The following is a 25,215-nucleotide window of genomic DNA, read 5'->3' as shown; positions in this document are numbered from 1 at the left end:
CTACTTCTGTCAACAGAGACATTGAATGTGTGAAAAGGAAATACTGACCATTCATGTATTAGACACTAAGGAGGTAGATTTTTAAGAGAAATTTTCTAAAGACTTTGGGTTGAAAGGATCTGTAAGTTACCACACATTTTGGCCACATTACATAGAGAAATCAATACCCAATCCCAGTCTCAGAATGTGATAGGTTGGCTGTTGGTAGGGAAAAGACATCGATGGTTTGTTATCTAGTACTGAACTCTGTGTGCTGTTTTACCAACCTGCTATAGAATAACTAAGTACTTTCTTTGGGTCTGAGGTCTGTTCACAGGGTGAAATCCATTACTGGCACTTTAATACTAGTCAAAAAGGCTGGCTGGAGAAGTCGTAAGTAGTAAGGTATCTGGTCATGTCAAATTGACTTTTTATATTTATATTTATATATGTAGATGTTCTCAAGTTTGGTTAGAGAAGCTCCTTTGTAGAGTAGAAAATAGTGAACAGAAAGAATCATCGCTGTCCAAATTACTGAAAACAAGAGCTAAAGTATTCATGCTTAAATGGGACATCCACATCACACCCTTCTACATACAACCACCACCATGACCAGGACGACCACCACACCATCAAGACGCTGAGAGCACACCAAAAGAAGAGACACAATGAATGACAGGAGTAAGTGCCGTGAAGTGATGTCTTCTGAACACTTGCCTCCAACTCAAAGCTTCACAAAATTCTGAGAGCCATCTTCGTGACAGAATATAGAAGTTCAGGTGGTGCTTCAGCATACCCAAAAACAAGTCCATGTGGGCTTTTCCTGGGGAAAGGTGGTTAATTTGGTCCTGAACGTCCAGCATGAGAAGCATCATGGATGAGGAGAAATAGAACTGACCATCCTGTGTATAGGATTGATTCACCTGTTGCATGACACTTCATAGGTCACCATTGAACCTCAGGCTGTATGAAGACACTTGCACATAGGAGATCTTGACATAGAATTGCCTTTTGTAGGGATCTGACAGGTCCACCAGACCCTGCCAGTCTCCTTGTGTAGGGTGGGTAGCTGTGTCTGACCATGTAGGTAGATATGGACAGTCTCAAAAAAAAAGTTTTCCACTGATTGCCTATCAAGAGAGTCCAATTGTAGCATTGACTGTTTTGCAAATGGATCTTTTCCAAATGTGGGTAGCTAAATTCCCCAAAGGGCATGTTCCAGCCTTCGAATGGTTCCCACTGCAAGGACTGACATAGACAAAGGCTGCTGTTGAGCATCTGGCAGATATGCATGGGCATGCCGATCACCATGTGGATAAAGTCCATGCAGTTCTTGTTGCTCTTGAGAGTGAGAGGCATGTGCTTGCACCACCAAGGGTGAAAAAAGGTATCCATGTGACTCTCGTTGCTAGTGAAGGTAGTGTGGACATAAAGGTGTGAATGCATCTTCTGCAACAGGTTCCAAGTCCTGGAAGTCCAGGTCAGTCTCAGAGATGGTGAACTGCTCACTCTTCTCAGAGTCCACATTCTGTGTTTCACAGCAGCCTCTATACAGTTGGAGCCCGTATTGCAGGGGCCACAGAGTAAGATGGTGGCCAGGCTGCTCATGGCACAGCTGTTGCTCCCACCTGTACTGGCTGGTTTTGTGTGTCAGTTTGACACAGGCTGAAGTTATCATGGAGAAAGGAGCCTCCCTTGAGGATGCCTCCATGACACCCAGCTGTAAGGTATTTTATCAATTAGTGATCAAGGGTGGTGTTCCATCCCTGGGCTGGTAGTCCTGGGTTTTATAGGAAAGCAAGCTGAGTAAGCCAGGGGAAGCAATCCAGTAAGCAGCATCCTTCCATGGCCTCTGCATTAGCTCCTGTCTTCAGGTTCCTACCCTTTGTGAGTTCCAGTCCCAACTTTCTTTGGTGATGAACAGCAATTCAAAAGTGTAAGCTGAACAAACACTTTCTTCTTCCCCTTGCTTCTTGGTCAGACGTTTTGTGCAGGAATAGAAACCATGACTAAGACACCACCTATGATGCATAGGATAGGGCATAGTGTTAGAATGATACACACAACTCCTCTGGCTCTCCAGGAAGTTCCCCAGAACCCATTCTCATTGCATTAGAGAAGTGACTGGACTCTTACAAGCCACTGCTGAATTGTTCTGTGAAAAGAAGAAAAATGGAAAATATTTACTACCATTAATAGGACTGTGAGGTGCATCATACAAATGACCATGCAAGTTGGAGCCTCCCAAAGAATGAAAAGGGGGGATTCAAATTATTGCTTAGTAAAATGCTTGCCATGCATGTATGAAGACCTAAGTTTCATCACCAGTATACATGTTAAAAAAGTAGGCATAGCAGCCCACACTTACAATCTCAGGTTTTGGAGGACAGAGGCAGAAGGGTCCCTGAGACTCACTAGCCAGCCAGCCTAGCCCAATTGGGGAGCCCCAAGAATAAGCAGATTAAATATGAGAATATAGAGAGAATATGTATTAATAAATACATTGTTAGCCTGCATAATGTCAACACTGTTGTATCACGCATGTGTACTTTACACATCTAGCGATCTTTGTGAACATCTATAAAAAGGAGGCATCGGACTACTTATTAGGATATTCATCCATCTCTATCTATTCTATTATGCGATTGGCACTGAGAAGTTTGCTTTAGGGAATAAAGTTTCTAAACACAAATACAGTTTCAGAATGAGAACAAATCATGAAAAGTCTTACATGGGTGAGATTTGTGGACCTTTATGTTTTCTTTTTTTTTCTTTTTACTTTTTATTTTAACATAAGAGTATTCATTGTACCATATTCCAGAATTCATGGAGCGTTTCTATGTGGATCATCTGATATGACTAACACAGTGGCTTTTCATAATATATAATGTAGATATGTTCTCAAACCGAAAAAAAACCTACAGCAAGAAACCAAGTAAGTCCATTGTATCTGAAGAATACCATAGAATACTATTGACTGTATTAGCAATCTATATTGAAATGAGAACAGTGAGGAAAACTCTGGTTTGCCAGTGTGCTCAGAGGACATGGCACTATGCAAATGGACAATTTAGAGAAGGAACAGAAATGGCCCAAATTTTTAAATAAAGTTGTGTTCTTTCCCCTATTTTCCTTTAGTTTTCTGTTCTTTCTATTTAAAGTTTCATGGAATCAGATTAATCTTTAGAATTTTTCCTATGGATCATGCTGGAGAGACTTCAAAGTGATGCCTGAGAGGTGTTGATAGAGAGAGAACAGGCTGTTTAATGGAGAGTGGAGAGAAAGAGTGCATTTACTTGACTGGAATATTGAATTTCATCAGCACAAAATCAGCACCAATATAGGGTGCTCCTTTATTTGGGTGATTGTGTTCTTTGGCTTCTACTCAAGAATGAAATTAATCCCATCACTGTTTAGATGTTTAGATCATTAAGAAGGCATTTCTTAATTCCTTCTTTCCTGGGTTTCTTTTCTGTTTGTGGAGTATATAATTTAGGAGTCACTGGACTATTAACATTTCAGTGTTTTGTGTCAGAAGTAAGTATCTGTGGAGTGATTAATGAGTGGATTGAGTGGGATTAAGTTCGGGTGTAGAACTAGCAGGTAGCGAGCCTGGTTGTGAAGGCAAACATCTGATTTCCAGTGTGGTGCCAGCCAGTGCCAAAGCTGGTTCTACAGCCAAGCATCTGATCGCTTAGCAAATTCCCTTGATCTGCAAGCAGAGAGCACAAGCAATATTTTGGCTTTTTCTACATCCCAAGTAATTTTAACACCTGCGGGTACTTTACCAGACAAGCCTGGAAGAAAATAAGTTAAAAATAGAAATGGCAACACTCCCCTTTGCTGGAAATAGAGATAGTTCTTGGCAATCAGCGTCCACAAACTGTAGCATTTGTTGACGATGAACATTGAAGCCGGTGAGATAAAAATACCCATGACCCATGCTTTAAGAAACCCCAGTATGATTGGCTCTAGATTGTAGGTCCTGGGGAAGTGAAAGAGAAAAACTGAATTTCTCTAAAATGTGGTAAAGTGTAACATTTAGGTCATCCACCAAAAGCTAACATTTGTGTGTGTGTGTGTGTGTGTGTGTGTGTGTGTGTGAGAGAGAGAGAGAGAGAGAGAGAGAGAGAGAGAGAGAGAGAGAGAGAGAGGTCCCACACTGCTGCCCAACAATAATACTTACTTGGAGTTTGCTTATGGCATCTTCAGGATGGCAGAGTTTAGTAGAGCTGGAAGCTTCACCTTTGCGGTTCAGTGTTTTCTGTCCTTGGCCATGACTCAGTTCATTCAGTGCCTTAGAAGTCAGGCATCATCATGAGGATACTGGATAAGAATGTGCACTGCACAGAGCAAGCACGCTGCCAGATCCGGTAGGACACGTGACTGAGTTTGCAAAGTAGGAGAAGATGGAGTCTTCACGGTGAGCCCATTACACGGAATACATTCTAAAATGCTCTTCGGCCTCCACAAGTTCAGAATGAAGTATCGTTAGTCCTCATACTTTACTTGGCTTTCTCAGATGGACGCTTCGGCATTCCACTGAATCTGAGCCTCCATCAGTTATAGGATAGAGATTGTTCCACTCAGAGACAAAACAGCGCTTCCAGCTAAATTGCACAGAAGTGTTTTCTCGTTGAGTCTGAAACCCGGAACATGTCTAAGGCATCTGTACGTGACAGTCACATCCTCTCAGGACATTGGATGCTGTTCTGGTCTGTGTGGAGATATAGCTTCTGTTTGGCTACATAGCACCAACACCAGTGAAAATTTTAATGTTAAAAAAGTATTTTTTTGACAATTTCAATAACCCATAATGTCTTTTGGTCATTTTTCACCACTTTACCTCTCTTTCTTTCTCTTTGTGGAAATCTTTCTTCCAAACAGGCTTCACTTTATATTCATGACTCTTCCCCCTCTCCCTTCCCCCTCCCCCTCCTTCCTCTTCTTTCCACCTCCTTTTTTGGAAGCAATGAATATAATAAAGGTTGGTATGGTGAGCATGGGTAGGAGGTATTTACCAGATCATGGAAACTTGTCAATGGTCATATCACAGATGAAAATGACACACCCTCTTCTTTAGTAATCATTGACTTCCAATAGTCCGTCATGGAGAGGTTGGGCCACAGGACAGCTTCCCTACACACAATGAACCACTGTCAAGCTTATTCTTATGAAGGGCTTCAGGTAGCTGCAGCTGCTCCAAGTTCACCAGTGAAATGACTGTGTTTGCATCCTAAAGCCAGGCACTTCTCGCCATGCCTTGGCTCTTACATTCTTTCTGCCCCTCATCTTGTTTCCCCCATCTTTATTAAATTGGCTATTTCTTATTTACATTTAAAATGTTATTCCCTTTCCCGGTTTCCAGGCCAGCATCCCCCTAACCCCTACCTCTCCCCTTCTGTATGGGTGCTCCCCTCCCAATCCTCCCCCTATTGCCGCCCTCCCCACAAGAATTCCGTTCACTGGGGGTCCAACCTCGGTAGGACCAAAGGCTTCCCCTTCCACTGGTGCTCTTACTAGGCTATTCATTGCTACCTATGCAGTTGGAGCCCAGGGTCAGTCCATGTATAGTCTTTGGGTAGTGGCTTAGTCCCTGGAAGCTCTGGTTGGTTGGCATTGTTGTTCATATGGGGTCTCCAGCCTCTTCAGCTCCTTTAGTCCTTTCTTTGATTCCTTCAACGGTGATCCCGTTCTCAGTTCAGTGGTTTGCTGCTGGCATTTGCCTATGTATTTGTATTCTGGCTGTGTCTCTCAGGAGAGATCTATATCCGGTTCCTGTCGGCCTGCACTTCTTTGCTTCATCCATCTTATCTAGTTTGGTGGCTGTATATTTATGGGTCACATGTGGGGCAGGCTCTGAATGGGTGTTTCTTCAGTCTCTGTTCTACACTTTGCCTCCTTATTCCCTCCTAAGGGTATTCTTGTTCCCCTTTTAAAGAAGAAGTGAAACATTCGCATTTTGGTCATCCTTCTTGAGTTTCATGTGTTCTGTGCATCTAGGGTAATTCAAGCATTTGGGCTAATATCCACTTATCAATGAATGCATACCATGTGTGTTTTTCTGTGATTGGGTTACCTCACTCAGGATGATATTTTCTGCCCCTCTTCTTTAATGTTCACGAGTAGCTGAGAGATGTCTTATCCCAATCACTGTGACCATTTATGAGTGTTTTCAGTAACTGCTGCCTACTGACAAGGACATTTATCTTCCTGTTGGTTTCATGGTTTCTTAAACTTCATAAATTTGTTTTCATTTCCCTTTAAATATTTTTATTGTTTTTAATTCTGTGGGTCTGTGTGTGGGTATGGACACACACGTGAAATCAATCACTGAGGCCATGGACATTGAATTGCCCTACAGCTGCAATTACTAACAATTCTAAGTGATGTGTTTATAAAAAGTAAAGGGGGGGGCACATTTTAGTGGATGTGTGGTGAGGTGTAGGGGAACAGGGTGCCTTACAGTATATTGTAGTATAGAGTTAATTCAGGGCATGGAGAGGAGAGTCAAGAGAGTAGTAGAGGCAGAAAGGGGGAGAGAGAGAGAGAGAGAGAGAGAGAGAGAGAGAGAGAGAGAGAGAGAGAGGCTGGCCATGAGACATGGAAAGAGGAGGTAAGGGAATGGGGAGAGAGTGGCAGCTGGAAGGCACAAGAAAGAGAAAATGAGAGAGGAGAGAGAGAGAAGGAGGCAAGTAGCCCCTTTTATAATGAGTCAGACATACCTGGCATACCAGGTAACTGTGAGGTGGAGCTTTGACAAAAGTGCTAACAGGAAGTTGCCAAGTATGGTGACTGGGAACTAAATTTGGGTCTTCTCTAAGAACAAGGTGTTGCTCTTAAACAGAGAAACTCTTTCCAAACTTTATTTTCATGTATTTTTTGTCCAGTTCCACAAAGACCAATGTCACTGAATTTATTTCTTCCTTTCTGCCAGAATGGTGATATATATCCCACAAAATTCTATTGCCACATTTCAGAGCACATAAGTTTTTAAGGAAAAAAAAGACAGTGACAAAATTACACTGACAACTGAACTACAAGCATTCACAGGCAATAATGGTCAAATAGTCATGGCAACACACTCGTATGTATGGCCGCAGCCCTGAGGAGTAACCCAGGATGAATTGCTTCTAGAGGTCAACAAAGTTCAAATCTAATTAATGTCGATTTTAGCTTGTGTGGAATGCGAAGTATATGTTTAATGCATCCCTTACTTAGACTTACTGTGTGTCTGATCAACCTTTTAGATAGCTTAGTAAATGTTTCATGCCCTTTGTTTCATAAAGTGGTATAGAAAATATTTGTGTGCCTCCCAGATTAACATGTTTAAACGCCCTCTATCACTTTGCTTTTCTAACTTCCCAGTTCAGCAGGGGATGATAGCTTCTGCACAAGAACTCTATGTATTGTTCCAGCCAGCTAATTAGTATTTAGATTTGCATCTCAGCCATTAGCTTTTGCATTCCTTCTCCTAACAGAAGAAATAGCAAAAATAGCATGATTGTTTACAAACATGAAACTTCCTTTCTGAGGCAAAATAAAGTTGTATTTTAAAAATATCCAGACAGCTCTTGTTTCTGCTTAACTGCAAAAGACAAAATCCTTTAGTGAGATGAACGGAGACGTTAACTATATATCCCCATTGAAGCCTGTAACAATTACCTTTATGTCAAGAGCCTTGACTTAAAAGCCTTCACAGGTTTGTCATCTAATAGGAGTGAGAAATGCATGGGAGTTGTTCTTACTCTCCAAATTCTGTCTCAAGTGTTGATGATGATGTGAGTGTGGCTGTACAGGAGGCCTGACCTACGGATGTTGGTGTGGGATAGTTTGCCCTCAGATTGAAGCATTCCATCCCACATAGAAACTCTTTAGTTAGGAAGTTAGGTCAAAACTGAAACTGACCAGAACAAGGAATAAATTCTGAGAGTCTTAGACAAGCCAAGCTGTAAGGAGACCACACAGGCTGCCTGACAGAAGCAGAAACCAGCCAAGCTGCCTGGATGTTATTCATTTAGAGATGAATAACTTGGAAAGGACCCTTTTCAAACTGTTGAAATGACTTCCTGCCGTGAAGTGTGCTCCAGGCTTCCCAGCTTTTGTGAGCTGTCACCCATGCTGGCATGGGCCTTGGAGATGTTGCTGTCTGTGAGTCATTTCTGCTCCTGTAAGTAACCTCTGACTCATATCCCTGTCGATAATCACAGTGACATTCATTGCTTCACAATGTTGGACTTCGATGGTATCCTTACCTTGGTCTGTCATGGACATCCCTATTTGCGGTGAGTAAATGTGTGTGTTGGGCCTCCCTAGGAAAAGTTGTGCCACACCCCGGGTTTTGATTATCTCTTATATATTGTAGTTCAGTGTTCTCAGTTAATGGACTATGACATTATACAGTGATGCTCACTATTTACCCACATATTTACAGCCTCACACCAGCGTGATAGAAGTCATTTCCTTTATACTTTCAATTTAGCCCTGGAAAATTCAAAACTTTTATTTTAAAGCATTACCTTTGGATATAGAGGGACGGTTCAGTGGTTGGAGGACTTGCCGCACAGGCATGATTAAGGATGGGTGTTCACCTGCCAGCACACATATGATAAAGTGAGCATGGTTCACAGGCATGCATGTAACTTCAGCACTGAAGTGGGTGTAGACAAGTGGATTGATGAGGCTTCCTGGCTTCCAGATTATCTGAACTCCCAAGTTCAGATATAGACACTGATTTAAAGGAATAGGGAGAAAGTAGTAAAGACACCCAACATCATTCTCTAACCTTTGTGTGAGCACAAGCACCTGGCCCTCCATATAATACACATACACACAGAGACATGTGCAATGCCTTCATACACACACATACAACACACACATCAACACAATACACATAGAGATAAACATGCACACACACACACCAGACACACATATACAATCACACACACCATCTATATATACAATACTCACACACAAAAACAACTTATCCATGACATTCATGCCAACATATGTATACTCACATATTACACATACATACTACACACACACATGCACACATACATGCACAAACACACACCACATTTGTATACACATATACATATATACCATATTCAAACACACACATCACAAATGTACAAATGCAAACAACATATCACTTTTGAATTAAAGTACAACTGTTCATAGAAGGACCAAATGAAGGAGCTAAAAATGGGCTCCAGGAGGAAATTCATGTAAGTAACAAAGAATCTACGACTTCTGGAGCTGGTAAGAATGAAAATAGAACCCAACAGATACAAATATTTATGGAGCATATGACTTGTGAAGAAAAGTAAGCATGAAGGTCACATACATATGGTAGGCATAAGTGTAGTTCCAGTTATGCTGCTGATGCCTCGGGGAATCACTGGCAGCTCATGCATCCTCCATGTACTTGTCAATGTGGCTGATTCAGAGCACTGGCTTCACATAGCTTTCAGAGAAGCCAGAGTTCTGGGATGACCAATTTGGTAATTAACACATTTCAGAATCTATGTAATTTCAAAGGGTTTTCCTTGCTTCTTCTCTTAAGTGTGGACATTTGATACAGGATTGAAGTTTTAGTACTTAAAGACTTGGGCATGTGAAGACTTCCTTATTTTCTCTCTCTTCTGCTATTTTTGGTGTTCTACATGGGAGCCTGCCTCTACCATCTACAGATGTTTGACTAAGTTTCAATTTAGAGGAGACTGCACTGAATAGCAAGAAACCATCTTTCTTTTTGGAACTGCAATTGCAGAGGACACAGAGAGGAATCTCACTCCCAGCATGGATGGTATAAGCTTGAGTCCTTGCAGACAGCAGCATCAGGCTCACTGCAGTAAAGCAGTGTGACTTGGGCGTTTCAGCTAGCTGTGCAGCACTGGGGATGGTGTGGAATCTCAGGAGGCCCATGTGCCTTCTGTAATTTATAAACAGCATTTTCTTCTCCTTACACTAGTAAGAGGTAAGGACAGCATCCCTCTCTAAGAAGCCTTTCTGACTTGGCAATCTGGCTTCCTTCTTGTGGACTGGTCTCCAGCTGCTTTTTCTGTGTTCATGTCTGCTAGCAAGAAATCTCCATCAGGAGGCAATATAGGCCACCTTTTTTCACTGTGTGTGAGCCAAACTAAATTTTCTACAATGGGAAAGGCAGTCGGTCTCAAAAAAATCATTTCAGGACTCAGTTGAGAGAAAATCTAGTGTTTGCGGCTCTCTTGTGCCTACCATCTTACTGCAAAAACTGCTGCAGAAGCAAATCTAAAGAAAAACCTGCTACAGTGTACATCCTTCATCATACCCTTCGGGAGATTGAAGATCAGATAGGAATGGAGAGAAAAAGAGAAGTCAGATTAGCAAGAGTAGCAATGGGGTAAGAATATTAAACACAAGCAGGAAGGAAGGAAGGAAGGAAGGAAGGAAGGAAGGAAGGAAGGAAGGAAGGAAGGAAGGAAGGGGAAGGGGAAGGGGGAAGGGGGGGAAGGGGAAGGGGGGAAGGGGAAGGAAGAAGAAGAAGAAGAAGAAGAAGAAGAAGAAGAAGAAGAAGAAGAAGAAGAAGAAGAAGAAGAAGAAGAAGAAGAAGAAGAAGAAGAAGAAACCAATGGTGACTGTGTGAGACTCTCAAGCTGGACGGATTCTGCAACTTAAATACAGTCTGCTTTGCTTGAACCAGTACCACTCAAAGACGTTTCCTTTTGATTAACTGCAGTTCTCCATAGGTGTCTCCTTTACAAAGGCTGTGTCGAGCACAGGGATGTCACCACATCCCTAACAACTCTGGCACAACGGGCCAGAATCTTAAGATTCTCTTTGCCTGGCTGGCTTAGCATTCCTTCTTTCACACCTACAGCCTCCAAAATGTTTCCCTTCCTTGTCCTGTCACTTGCCTTTTCCTGATTAATGGTCTACTTGTATTCTTCATCCTGCTTTCATAGGCGTTTGCATGAACAATAACTGTTAACATGCTCCCTGTAACCGTCCTGGTGGTTTGATTCCACAAAGGCACAACCTCCAGAGGGAATGGGCTTTCCTACCTTACCTACCTATTGAAGTTACAGCACACTGAGGCACACTCAGCTTTTTCTTTAACAATTCTTTTTTCTACTGAGCCTGTTATGAAATAGAATCTAGAAGCTTCAATGTTTCCTTGAATTCATGGACTCATGCGTGTTCTTTCCATTCCCCTTAGAAGGTTAGACCCTGATTCTGATCCCATTAAAGTCATCTCTGTAGGATTCTTCTCATACCTGCTCTTAAGTTTTGTTAAGAGATGTTTCCTCATTGACACCAATGTATATTACTGTGCATAGATTGACCATATGGCTATTTGACCATATAGACTGTGCAGTGGCTTAAATGACTAGTTAATGTATACAAAATTATTAATTAATTCAAACTTAGTATCAAGGCAGAAACCCAGTGGTTCTGCCAGGGCAAGTGCCCTCCAAATAGCTCTTCTCAGTATATTTCTCATTGGGTGTCTATGGCAGGTACACTGCTAAAGGACAAGTTCTTAGATTTAGAGAATCTATTTTTTGTTCTCTTCAAGACAGTGTAACCAAATACAACTACTTGACACAAGTTAGAACCATTTAGAAGAGGAAGCCTCTATCGGAAAGATGCTTTCATCAGAATGACTGTGGGCAAGCCTTTGATCTATATTCTTGATCAATTATTGATGTGGGTGGGACAATCTCAAAGAGAGTGGCACCACCCGTGGGTGGGTGGTCCTGGAGTATAAGAAGGCAGAATGAGAAGCCTATGTGGTATTAGCCAGTAAATACGTGCCTCTCCTCTAGGATCTTAATCTGAATTCCTGTCCTAACTTCCCTGGATAATAGATTACAACCTAATATGAAATAAACTCTTCCCTCATCATGATGATTTTGGTCATCATATTTTATCACAGCAATGGAACCACTAAGACATGCTCCATTAAGCCATGTCAGTGTTCACAGAAGTTAACTCATACTGGCAGCAGTACCTACCTATTTCAGAATTCACTAGTGGTCAGCCAAGACCGGTAGTGAGTGTCCCCAGTATCAAGAAAGACATCCCTATCTCATTCCCATAGTGTCCTATACTTGGTGTTACAATCCTACTTTTATTAAAAATTTAAAATTAAAGTATAATTGTATCATTTTCACCACACCAGTTTTCCCTCCAACCTCTTCCCACCCTTCCCACCTTTGTTCTTACTCCCTCTCAAATTGATGGCTTAGTTTTGATGATTATTGTTACATTTATATAAATGTTTAAATTTATGACTATAACCTGAGTCCATTCAGTATCATTTGTGTCAGGCTGAACAATTAATGGGTTTAACCCTGGGAAATGCTAATTCTCCCTCTCTCAGACATCATTAGTTGTCTGTAATTCTTTGTCGAGAGGTTGGACCCAGTGAGTTTTCCTCTTTACACATTAGTAAGCCAATTGTCATTTTCCAGGTCTTTTTAGGTAGCCATATATTCAAAGTAGCATATACCTTACCTGTTGTTTCTAGGAAACACAACATCCCAGCGGAGGTCTTAATCCTCTGACTATTACAATCTTTTCACCCCCTCTTTAATGTTCAGTGAGTATTGGGTGCAGTCGTATCCTAGTTGTATCTGTTAATGGATGGGCTCCCCATGATGTGTTGATTTCTGAATTAGCACCTGTGGTTTCTATGTAACAGTCTCCATTTACTGCAAAAGACGTTTCTTTGATAAGGTGTTTGTAGGTATAAGGATACATTTTAGAATACAGTTAGGAATTATGCTGGTCTATTAAATTGATAGTAGCAGTTTTTCTTTTAGGATCCCTATAACTATTAGCATCAGGGAGGTGGATAGGTTTCTATACCAGCATCTTTTCAATTGGCCTTAAGTCAAATTAGACAGCTGTTGGTCACCACCAAGATACGGGTGCCACAATTGTATTCTTTTTTTTTTTTTTCTTTTCCGGAGCTGGAGACCGAACCCAGGGCCTTGCGCTTGCTAGGCAAGTGCTCTACCGCTGAGCTAAATCTCCAACCCCCACAATTGTATTCTTAAAGATATCTTGCTATGCTTGTTATTGTTATAGTTCATTGGTATCATATAGTCCATATAGTGTTACAATTGGGCAGAAGTATTGATTGGTTCCATATCTTGGTAGCTTGCATAACACTTGATACCATGAAAGCCAGACCTCAAGAAGGAGGCTATCAGATCAGATCCAGCTTGAATCTTCTAAGTCCTGTGTGAATGGAGGTTTCTTATTGTGGAAATGGAATTTTTATTAGATTATCTGTGCCTCTTGTGGAAGCATAAATGTAAAATAATGAGTCCTGAAGTATTATTGATTATCCTTTATATTATTTTTCTTTCCTTTCTCCCTGTCCTTTAGTGTTGGCTTTCCTTCCCCACATGAATATTTTTGGTTACCTCCTATTCTCTTCTGACATATTATTGTCACTGCTTGAGGACCATATTACAATGGTATAAAAATGCTCAGTATTGGTAATTTTCCCTTTTCATAATTTTAGAGTGTTGAGCTCATAGCCATGCAAAGGATGGAGTGATGTGCATCCTGCCCCTGAAACAGCCAGGAGGGCATGATACTCCATGATTCTTGATGGATACTGTGAGCTTAAGGCCCATTTGTACAATAATACATACATATTTTTGTGTTCTTCCTTTGAGGAATGTCCTCTCTGCCAAGGTTAACCATTTCATGATAATCAGAGACAGCACAAAGTCTGGGAAGCAAGGATATGTGTAATGTTTCAGAAAAATTGTAGAACACTGTGACCTTCAGGACAGCCCTTAAAGCTGTGGAAAAGAGCTTAAAACATGACTTCAAAATATATAATTTCTCAACTATGTGAAGTAAAAGGATGCAATATGAATTATATGAAGGGTTTTACTGGCCTTAAAGAACAGAAGTAGCTGCACTATGAATCAGCTTGTCAGGAAAATATTAAGGAAGGAGATAAAGAGATATAGGGAGTGGTGATTTCAGAGTAAGATCCCCACCCAGCTAGCTTATTGTCTGTGCTTACAAAGGCAGGCAGATCTCTGAATTCATTTGCAGTGTTAGAAAGAAAAAAAAAAAACAATATGTTTGCTGTCTTTTTTTCTAAGAACCAGGGGACTGGTGTCAGGGGATGCTTATCTGTGGAATAATGAAATGTGAACCTAGGCTGAATTATTGAATTGATATGTAAATAGAAGACTTGGCTTTTGGCCTGCAAGAGATGAGCTATCCAGAGAGATTTTAGATTTTGTTTTTCTTTCCTAACAAGAGTGAGCTGCATCAAGCAGAGGGCTGTTTGGAAAGCTGTCTTGAGCAGAACATAGTCTGTCAGCTTGTACCCCATGATTTGACTCTGAGTCATTTCTTCACAGGTCTCAAATACCCCTTTTTTCAGGAACCCCTCTCCAAGCTGAGGCTGGTCCTTGGCATTAGAGGGATACGGTGGTAAGCATCAGTGGATATTTGAAACATCAAACATTGAAGCATCCTATATATCCTTTTTTAACTTGAATCCTAAGATACTAACTTAGGGATAGTAAGATGTTAATAATTTCTAATGAAATTAACAGTACAGTTATGGAAATGTGGGAATGATATCTCTATTTTGGTGTCTTAATACATTATACTTCACCTTTTTGTTACAAATGGGTAGTTAAAACTGACTATGATGAAGGTTAGCTAAGGGGTTGATTGGAACAGCCAGGTTTTCATATCTTGGTGGAGAGGAATGCAGAGTTTAGAGTCGGTCCATCAATTCACACCTAACTCATCTAATCAGCATTTACCTGTTGGGAGTGATGCCCTTGAAATCCTCCATTATTGATGTTAATATTATGGTTAGAGTTAAGTATGACTGGGTTCATGGAAAATCCCCAGCCAGCTGCAGAAGACCCATACAAATCTGGTGGTCAGAATGAATAATGATATGATAAAGTTGTGACCTTGCTGAGAAATACATCTGACGTCAAGATGCCCAATATGATAACCTGTAACCTTTCTGAGAAACCAATATCCTGTTGGCATCAGCTGACCACATGAATATTGTGTCCTTGGCCTGCGTAAATGTTTCCCACTTCCTCACTCTCTCTGTTACCCCTGTTATGGTATAAATTCAGCCTTGGGAAAAAAATAAAATTGTTGCCTTGATCAGACTCTTGTCTTGGCGTCCTTCTTTGTGTCTCTTGTCCCCTATTCTCTTTCAGGTACCCTCAGCACCCTCGTTGACATTTACTTAACTAGTTCTCCAGGACACAGGGGAAGAACTTGAGTTTGTGCTCTTGAGCAATTGACCTCCATCAGGAGAAAACAGCTCACTCTGAAAGGGTCAGAAACTCACATAGCTGAGGTTATATATAGGTATGTCACACCTATATATAACAGGAGTGCTACACAAATCAACCCAGCAAATCTCTGTGACCATATAGCTTTCCCCTGTGCCATGATTTCTTTTGATCACTCACCTTGAGGCATGCTGAAATAAAGGCCCATACGTGGAAGGAGAGTTAAAGTTGTGTCTGTTCTTACACCACTCAACCATGAGAAAGATTCATGTCTGTCATTTTCCCTATGGTCCTAGGGATAGAATACAAGGTCCTATGCATGCTCAGCATGTGCGGTGCTATAGAATTGCCTCTCTAGCCTACATGTCTGAAAACATAAGAAGACCACACTAAGTTTCCATCTTAAGGGAAAACATTGTATTCAATGGATTTGCATATATATATATACATACTGAGGGATAAGAGCACTTATGAAGTAAATAAGGTGTGAAATTTTTATTATTTATAAAGTGTATTTTTAACTAAATTAGAGTTTAACAACCAAATACAATCTTATACAATCTGTTCAAAACAATACAGTATATGTATACATTTATGTATATTTGAATTTGATATGTTTTTAAATGTACATATACACATATAGTTACATTTTAAACTTTATTTTTCCTTGTACATAGACATGTGTCTCTTGTGTTTTCTTTTTAAAAATTTTTTATTATATATTTCTTTACTTACATTTCAAAGGTTATTCCCCTTCCCAGTTTCCTCTCCATAAGCCCCAATTCCCTCCCCACCCCTCCCCCATACAAGTATTCCCCCTATATATCCCCTGTATTGCCCTCCCCCATATTCCCCTTCACTGGGGGTCCAACCTTGGCAAGACTAAGGGCTTTCCCTTCCACTGGTGCCCCAACAAGGCTATTTTCTGCTACATATGCAGTTGGATCCCTGAGTCAGTCCATGCATAGTCTTTCGGTAGTGGTTTAGTCCCTGTAAGCTCTGTTTGGTTGGCATTGTTGTTTTTATGGGGTTGCAAGCTCCTTCAAACCTTTCAATACTTCCTTTAATTCCCTCTAAGGGGGTCCTATTCTCAGTTCGGTGTTTTGCTGCTAGCATTGACCTCTGTATTGGACATGCTCTGGATGTGTCTCTCAGGAGTGATCTATATCCAGTCCATTTCTGCATGAATTTTTTTAGTTTCATCAATCTTATCTAGTTTTGGTGACTGTATACATATGGGCCAGATGTGGGACAGACTCTGAATGGCCGTTCCTTGAGTCGCTGCTCTAAACTTTGCTTCCATATCCCCTCCTATGAATATTTTCCCCCTTTTAAGGAGTGGGAGGATCTGCATTTTGGTCATCCTTCTTCTTGAGCTTCCTGTGGTCTGTAGATTGCATCTTTGGTAATTTGAGCTTTTTGGCTAATATCCGCATCAATGAGAGAATACCAAGTGCTTAAACTTTATTTTTAATATAATAAACTAAAATACATGTACTTGTCCTAGCTGACTGTTACATTGACTTTTTAGAAACTATTTTACCACTATTGATTTTCTCATTCATTTTGAAAACACGTCCCATGATATTAGTTTGTAGTGTGCTTTATTTATTTGTGTATAGAACTCTAGTACTGCACAGTTTTTCTTTCTGAAGCAATTATAAATAAGAATGTGCTTTGCCTTCACCTGATGTCGTTTTGTGTGACTGAAAGAGGTTAGCTATTAGAGTCTCACTGAAGATGTATTGGCAAATTGACTCACATCTGAAAGGCCCATTTATTATTCCTGCATCTAATTGAATATGATAAATCCATTTAAGAAGCTGTGCTTGTATGCTGTCCAATGCCGTTAGCACTGCAGCAGAGCCGGGTGTCATCTATCGTCCATCTTTACACAGAGCAGAGCACAGAGGCTGTTCTGTCGGTTCTCATGAGACCTCTCATGGTCTTTCCATGATACAGTGAAAAGTACTCCTTTGTGTGGCATATAACAGTTGGGCAAGGGATGCCATTCTGTACTACCTAATTTGTCTTAGCCTTAGGAAGATGTTTGTACTGAGATGATGATTTTATTAATTAGTATCTTTATACAATGTTAGCCTTTGCTGATGCATTGCCAGGAGTTCAGTTGAGTCCTTTTTTAAGAGTTTATTGGTTATTTTATTTATTTATATTTCCAATGTTATCCCCCCTCTCAGTTTCCCCTCTGAAAGCCCCTTATCCCACTCCCCTCCCCTGCTTCTATGCAGGTGCACCCCTACCCACCACCTACTCCCATCTCCCCACACTGGCATTCCCCTATGCTGGGGCATCAAGCCTTCACAGGTCCAAGGGCCTCTCCTCCCATTGATGCCAAATAAGATTATCCTCTGTTGGGTATTCAGCTGGAGCTGTCGGTCCCTCCATGTGTATTCTTTGGTTGGTGGTTTAGTCCCTGGAAGTTCTGGGGGGGTCTGGTTGGTTGATATTGTTGTTCTTCCTATGGTGTTGCAAAAAACCCTTCAGCTCTTTCAGTTCTTCCCCCAACTCCTCCAATGGGGTCCAGGTGAACAAGGACTTATGCTCCACTATGTTCATAGCAGCCTTATTTATAGTTGTCAGAAGCTGGAAACAGATGTCCCTCAACAGAGGGATGGATAAAGAAAATGTAGTACATTTACATAATGGGATACATTAAATCGTTAAAAACAACTTGGAACTTGAAAATATCTTCCAGAGTGAGGTAACCCAATCACAAAAGAACACACATGGTATGTACTCACTGATAAGTGGATAATAGGAAAAAAGCTACAATACCCATGATACCACTTGAGTCTTTAAAGAGACTTAAGAACTCATTTGTCAGGCAGATTGGCTTCCGTTCCTGGGACGCAGAGATCTCTGACTGAGTCTGTGGTCTGCTGCACTTCTTCACTAAAAGGAGTATAACGTATTCTGAATCTTTTTGCACACCCCGGTTATGCTCAAGCTGGAGAAAAATCAGTTCCAAGAGCCTTATTATGTGCCTAAAACATATAACTACCATCACCAAGGTTACACTCAAACAGAAGTTACTCATTATCAAGTCTGCCCAAGTGTGGGTCCTAACAACACTCATGTCCCCAAAGAAGTGTATGTGTGTGTTCAGCATACATGCCTAAATGTGCATATCAGATTAAATATAACACAAATGATACTATTTTACTGATTATGAAAACTCTAAATAAATGTATACATATAAAAATAATTATAAAGAACAAACTTTTAAAATAACAGTATTAGAGAAGTGTCTTTATAATCAAACAACATTAAAAACATATACAAAATAATGGGTGTGTATATACATGTATAAGTTTGTGTATCTGAACATGAGGGTATAAATTGCTTCTGAAAGAAGAGATTTTTTTCCTGTTATAAAAAGATGTTCCCTGAAGTCAAAGAAATGTTTGTTGCCTGGCATGTAAATCAGAAAGCTGTGGTGAAAAATGCCCAACACGTATGAGCAAGTGTGGTGCCTGCTGACTCAACCACACCCCTTGTCTGTATCAAATAAGCACTCTCCAGTTTCCCACAGTCCTCTCCATTTAATTGGGATTACCCAACCAGCGACATTGTTGTATTTTGACAAAGCTTGTGTCTGAACACTTAAGCTAAATAGGTATATGAAGAATTAGATGAATTAGATGAAGTTTACTGTTTTGAAGACATTGAAAGTTTATGTTAAGAGGAAGTGAGAGAGCATGACAGAGGGAACGTGAAAGAGTGAGGAAGACATTGAAAGCAAGCTTTCCTATCTGCTGTGCTGCACTAGCATTTATGAATTACAAGTCTTCTGTTTTCTCAATACTATTCCAGTTTCTAAGGAACATTTCAGATTTGGTAGTCAACATTCCCAGTGATTCTATGAGAGTCTAATTAAGCTTTTATCTAACCTTAAACATATTTTCCTTAAGTATATGTTTTATAGTGTATGCACTAAAGATATCCTATAAACCTACAATTTAATAATGAAGAAGCATTCACTTGAATTTTTGTAAACACTATCTAGCTTCAGGAGTAGGATATTGCAAACTAGAAACTTACTTTCCTTCCCACTTACCTTCTCTATGTATCTAAGTACCCTCTACAAAGTTCACTAATTATTCCTTTGGTTTTGGTAGTTTTATTACACATGCTATTATCCTTAACTAATATAATAGATTTTTTCTTTTGGAAATAGATTAAAAAGGATAAAGGAAATAGATTAAAAGGATAAACCTCTTAAAGGTTCTTTACTCAGGTCATATTTTTAAGACATTAATGACTGTGTGTAGACTCCACCCGAGCTACATCTCTATGCTGCAATGACAAACCAACATGTATATTTGGGTCAACTGAGAAGATTTTCAACACCATCTATGTTTGAGTATCAATATGTACCAATGAATCCATATTCCTTATCACTTATCACATTTGATTTATCATAGCAGCTGTGGTTATCTGCATAAGCCCTGCATCGAACCATCAGAGTCAAACCCCACCATGGAGAGAGGGGAAGCATTGAATATGCTTATGGGAGTGGATTATAAAGAAAAGGCAGAGGGCCTTAAGGAGTAGGGGGTAAGAGTTTGTGAGCTTGAGAGGAGTTGTGAAAATTCAGAAAGAGTTGAGAAGGTTGGGGGTGGATACGATCTAAATATATCATAAACACATATGCTGTATCCAAAACCAAACTTGAAAATGCAACTCCAGGCACACTGTGAGGTTTTGCTATAGGCAGTTTTACTATGGATAAAGTTTCAGGGACATAGACGATATCTGTGGTAAAATTTATGAAATGACAACAAATTGTTGTGAGTGAGCATTCTCATCCCTCCAGATTCTGCCAATGTTTTATATTTTTATAGCTAATTCTGAAGTATGTCTCCTACTGTATAACTGAAGATTCAAGGTTTGTGGTGGTTTAAATAAGAATAGCCCTAAAGGCTCATACATTTGACTGTTTGGTCATTAGGAAGTGGCACTATTTGAGAAGGATTAGGAGGTGTTAACTGGTTGGAGTAAGTGTGGCCTTGTTGGATGAAGTTTGTCCCTCAGGGTAGGTTTTGAGGTTTCAAAAACCAAGTTAGGACCAGTTCTCCACCCCCCCTCCCTCTCCCTCTCTCCCTCTTCCCCTCCCTCTCCCTCTCCTCTTCTCTTTTTTCATGATCTCTCACACTTCTCGCTCTTTCTCTGCTGGTAGATCATGTCTGCTATTCCTGGCACTGTCTTCCTCACTATACTAATAATGGGCCAAGCCTCTGAAATTGTGCGCCAGCCTCCAATTAAATAATTAAATGCTTTCCTTTATAAGACTTACCACAGAGATGATGTCTCTTCACAGTAATAGAAAAGTGACCAAGATAATGCTCCCTTTTTTTTTAAACTTTCTAACTTTGAAATTATAACATAATTACATTTCTTTCTTTCCTTTTCTTTCCAGCAACCTGCTTATACACCCTTTCTTATTCTTTGAAATTCATGGCTTCTCTTTTTATTAATTTTGTGTTTGTGTGTGTGTGTGTGTGTGTGTGTGTGTGTATAACATGCTTACTCTACATAGCATTATTTGTATGTAAGTTTTCAGGGAAAACTGATTGGTATTGGACAACAAATCGGTCTGCTCTTCTCTGAGAAAGATCGCCTCTCCCACTCCCAGCTTTTCATAGTCACCGATATAACTTTGTGTAGGGTTGAGGCCTTGGGCTCTTTTTCCCAACTACCTTGTCGTGTCTATGTTGTCATCCTTATTCGGCTCATGTGTCGGCAGCCATGTTGACTCTCACAGTACACTCACTACCTGATCCCCTGATCCACATTTTTCCTGCTCCTTCTACAGTGGTTCCTGAGCCTTGGGTGTGGGAGTGTTTTGTAGATGTATCCACTGGGTCTGGGTTCACCAACTCTGCATTTGGACTCCTTGTGGTCTTCTGTAGTGGTCTCCACCTGTTGCAAAAACTCCTGGTGAGGAGTGAAGACTACACTTGTCTGTGAGTATAAGACAAAAGTTCAGATTTTTGTAGGGATTGTGTTGGTTTAGTAAAGTAGTGGTTGTAGGTTCTCCTCCAGATTAATTTTTATTTTAATTTTATGTGGATTCATGCTTTCAGTGCATGTATGCTTGTGAATTTCATGTGTTCCAGTGCCTGCAGAGAATAGAACAGATCACTGAATTCCTAGAAGCCACAGTTAAATGTGATTAAGAGCTAATGCCTGGGTGCTGGGAAGTAAATTTGGGTCTTTAGAAAGAGAAGTAAGTTTTCTTAGCTGTTGAACCATCTCTCCAGATCCAGGATTTGATTTTTTTTCTTCTAATAAATGCTAGGTAATGTGTTCTTTCTTATTATAAGACTTGATTTAAATAGATTTTTGAAACATTACTGATATATCATAGAAACAAATACTGACCTTATTCCATAAAATTTTCTCATTTGTAATGTATTATTTGGTCCATTCATACTGTTTTAACATGAAAGATATCTTACTTTAATGTATAAGTATGACTTTATTAAGAAAAAAATAAGAAAGGGTTCCTCACAAAATGACAGACGAATTTGTTATATTTTATTTCACACAAAGACTGCAGTACATCCACACCAGTGGGAGATGTTTACCCATTTTCATTTCTCACAGGAAAACAACTACAGAAATCTACACTATGAGTACTTCATTATGTTATGCTGAAGTCATTTCTTGGCCCAAAAAGGATTGTTTTATTACTTCTAGACATTTTAACTGAGTCAATGGTGTGGTGTGGAGTTGCATGTTCAATGTTCCAACTATTTGTTACAAAGTGTCATGACTGCTATTGGACCTTTGTGCTTTCAAACAGATTTGGATTTAATCTACCTGGTTCCATGCAAATTCCTCTCTTGATTATCCTTGCAATCTCTCCTACTAAAGAAATAAAAAATATTAAATATGTTACTTATATTTCTCATTCATCTCTGAATAACTGTGTTTTGTTAATTTATTACTGAATTAATTAATTTTACATCCCAGTATAAGTCTCCTTCCTCCCAGTACCCCCTCACACAAGTCCTTCCCTCATTCCACCTTGCCCTTCTCTTTTGAGAAGGGAAAGCCCCCTCTGGGTATCATCCCCCCAATTACACACACACACACACACACACACACACACAAACAGAGAGGGTCACACACGCCCGCACCTATATACACACCCATGTATGTGTGTGCAGTACATCAAGTTGCTGCAGGACTAGAGACATCCTCTGCCACTGAGGCTAGATAAGGCTGTCCATTTAGGGAAGCAGATCCGCAGGCTGGCAAGTAGGCAATAGGCTCAGGGACAGCCTCTGCTTCAATTGTTGGGGGACCAGTGTGAAGACAAAACTGTTCATCTGCTAAATATGTGCAGACCTAGATCCAGCCTGTGCTCTCTCTTTGTTTGGTAATTCAGTTTCTTGGAGTCTCCAAGAATCCAAGTTAGTTGACTCTGTCGGTCTTCCTGTAGAGTCTGTGTCCTCTTCGGGTTCCTCAACCCTTCTAACTCCCTGAGCTCCATCTAGTGTTTGGCTGTGAGTCTCTGCATTTCTTTCCATTGGTTGTTAGGTGGAGCCACTCAAAGGAGAGTTATGCTGTTATGGAAACATAACAGAGAATCATTTATAGTGTCAAGGATTGTTGGATGTTGTCAAATACATTGTCAGCATCAAATGAAAGGATCATGTGTTTTCTTTTATTTCAGTTTGTTTATATGGTGGATTTTGTTGATGGATTTTTGTATATTGAATCACCCCTTCATCCTAAGGATGAAGGCTCCTTGATCTTATAGGATGACATTTTTGATGTGGTCTTGGAATCTGTTTGTGAGTATTTTATTGAATATTTTTGCATCAATGTTCATAAGGGAAAGTGGTCTGAAAAGTTCTTTCTTTGTTGAATCTTTGTGGGTTTTAGTATCAGGGTGACTGTCGTCTCATGGAATGAGTTTGGAAGTGTTCCTTTTGTTTCTATTTTGTGGAATAGTTTGAGGAGTATTGGCATTAGATCTTTTTTGAAAGTCTGGTAGAATTCTGCATTAAAACCATCTGGCCCAGATCTGTTATTTTTGGGTTGATAGTTTTTTAATGATTGCTTCTATTTCCTTAGTTGTTATAGGACTATTTAGATGGTGTACCAGATCTTAATTTAGCTTTGTTGAGTAGTGTATGTCTAGAAAAACATCCATTTCATTTAGATTTCTCAATTTTGTGGAGTCCAGGCTTTTGAAGTAATACCTAATGATTCCTCTTGAAGTTATAGAAATATTCATTGTGATGTCTCCCTTTTCATTTTTGATTTTTTTAAAACTCTGAGTAATGTCTGTCTGCCTTTTAGTTAGTGTAAGGGTTGGTCTATCTTGTTGATTTTCTCAAAGAAACAGCTTCTCTGTTAACTTCTTATACATGATGTTTATTCTTCTAGGCTTAGATCGGTTTACTTATGTAATATGCCATTTTAAAAAAAGACTTTTTCATATTGTGTGTAAGCGAATACACGTAAATGGGCATTTGACTGTAGGAGCCCACAGAGGCATAGGATGCTGACTCCCTTGAAAGTAGAGATACAGACAATTTTGAGTCAACCAAAGTATGTGCTGAAAATCAAAACTATTTCCTTTTCAAGTACAGTATGCACTTTTATCAGCTGAGACTGTTCTCCAGCTCCAATTATGAAGTATTTTTAATTTTGATATCATAATATAATCACATTTTTCCTTCCTTTCAAGCATTCTAAAACCTCCTATACATTCCTGTCTCAATTTTATGGTCTCCCTTTTCATTAATTGTTGTTACATGAATATAGGTATATGCATATATTACACATATTATATAACATTTTAAATGGGTTAATTATTCATATTATGCAAGTTTTCCCGTGTTTTGCATGGTTTCACTTCTCAATTATTTTTACTGCTAAGTATATTCTGTTGTCTGACATTATCAACATCTATTCATCTCCATACCGAGCAAGAGAGCATGCTTGCTTAAAAGTTCCAACCGTTGTAAATAAAGCCACTACAGATATTGAGGTGCACAGTTTGGGCAGTGTGGATTTTGTCTCTGAGAAGAGGCCAAGAGATATGATAGCTGGAATACTTACTGTAAGAGTGTGGGTAATTTTTGAATAATTTGGCAAACTCTCTTTCTTAGTAAATGCACCATTTTGATATTCCCTAAGCAACAAAAAAATCTAGTATTTTAACTTCCTGACAATATGTCCAGTATGTTATACTTTGCTCAATTTAGTAGGTGTATAGGGGGATCTGTTGTCTGCATTTGACTTACCTTGATGTTTATGAGAGTCTGCATGCTTCTAGAGGTGGGATAGTTATCTATTCCTGCTCCTGGGAATCAGAAGTTCAGTCCACCATCAGATGGAGGATTGCACCAGGGGGTTTCCAGGTCTTTAGCCTCAAGTTTGCTACCTAGTTAAAGATGATCTTGAACTTCTGATCTTCTTGCTTCCAAACCCAGAGTTCTGGGATTACTGGCATATCCCACCATTATTCACTGTTAGGGACTGAATCCAGGGTTTCATGAATGCCAGGCAAGCAATTTACCAGCTGATCATATCTCCAGTCTTTCACTCAGTATTTCACTTTGTGCTGCCCTTAGAGTATGTTTTTTATAAACTGTACTTCTGTATTCCAATCAATTATTTTGTATTTAAAAGCCTTAAAGAACTGTTTTATTTGGGTTCTGTGGAAGACAAATTAAAAATTCCTAAGTTACCATGGTTCCCCTTAGCCAATGAGTTGGAACTATTTCTATTGTTTCATTTGCTATTGTTTTTAGCACTGGTTTATTATTCTAAAATGCAATCTCAGAAATATTTGATTTTAAAAATGCTCCCAGTCAGTGACTCAAAGATTTATTCCAGGCAAAATTTTAGGCACTTATAAATCTTTTGGAGGAATAAGTGAGAAGAATTCCATCACTTC

At 39.8% G+C, this 25,215-nt stretch overlaps 1 pseudogene; it reads right to left on the bottom strand.

Moving 5' to 3' along the window:
- Positions 1-611: 611 nt before the first annotated feature.
- Positions 612-24,583, bottom strand: LOC116895970 (annotated as a pseudogene).
- Positions 24,584-25,215: the final 632 nt, after the last annotated feature.

Source organism: Rattus rattus, chromosome 3 (assembly GCF_011064425.1).
Source record: "Rattus rattus isolate New Zealand chromosome 3, Rrattus_CSIRO_v1, whole genome shotgun sequence".
NCBI lineage: Eukaryota > Metazoa > Chordata > Mammalia > Rodentia > Muridae > Rattus > Rattus rattus.
The sequence above is the reverse complement of the archived record's forward strand: the minus strand, read 5'-3'. Positions and strand labels throughout refer to the sequence as shown.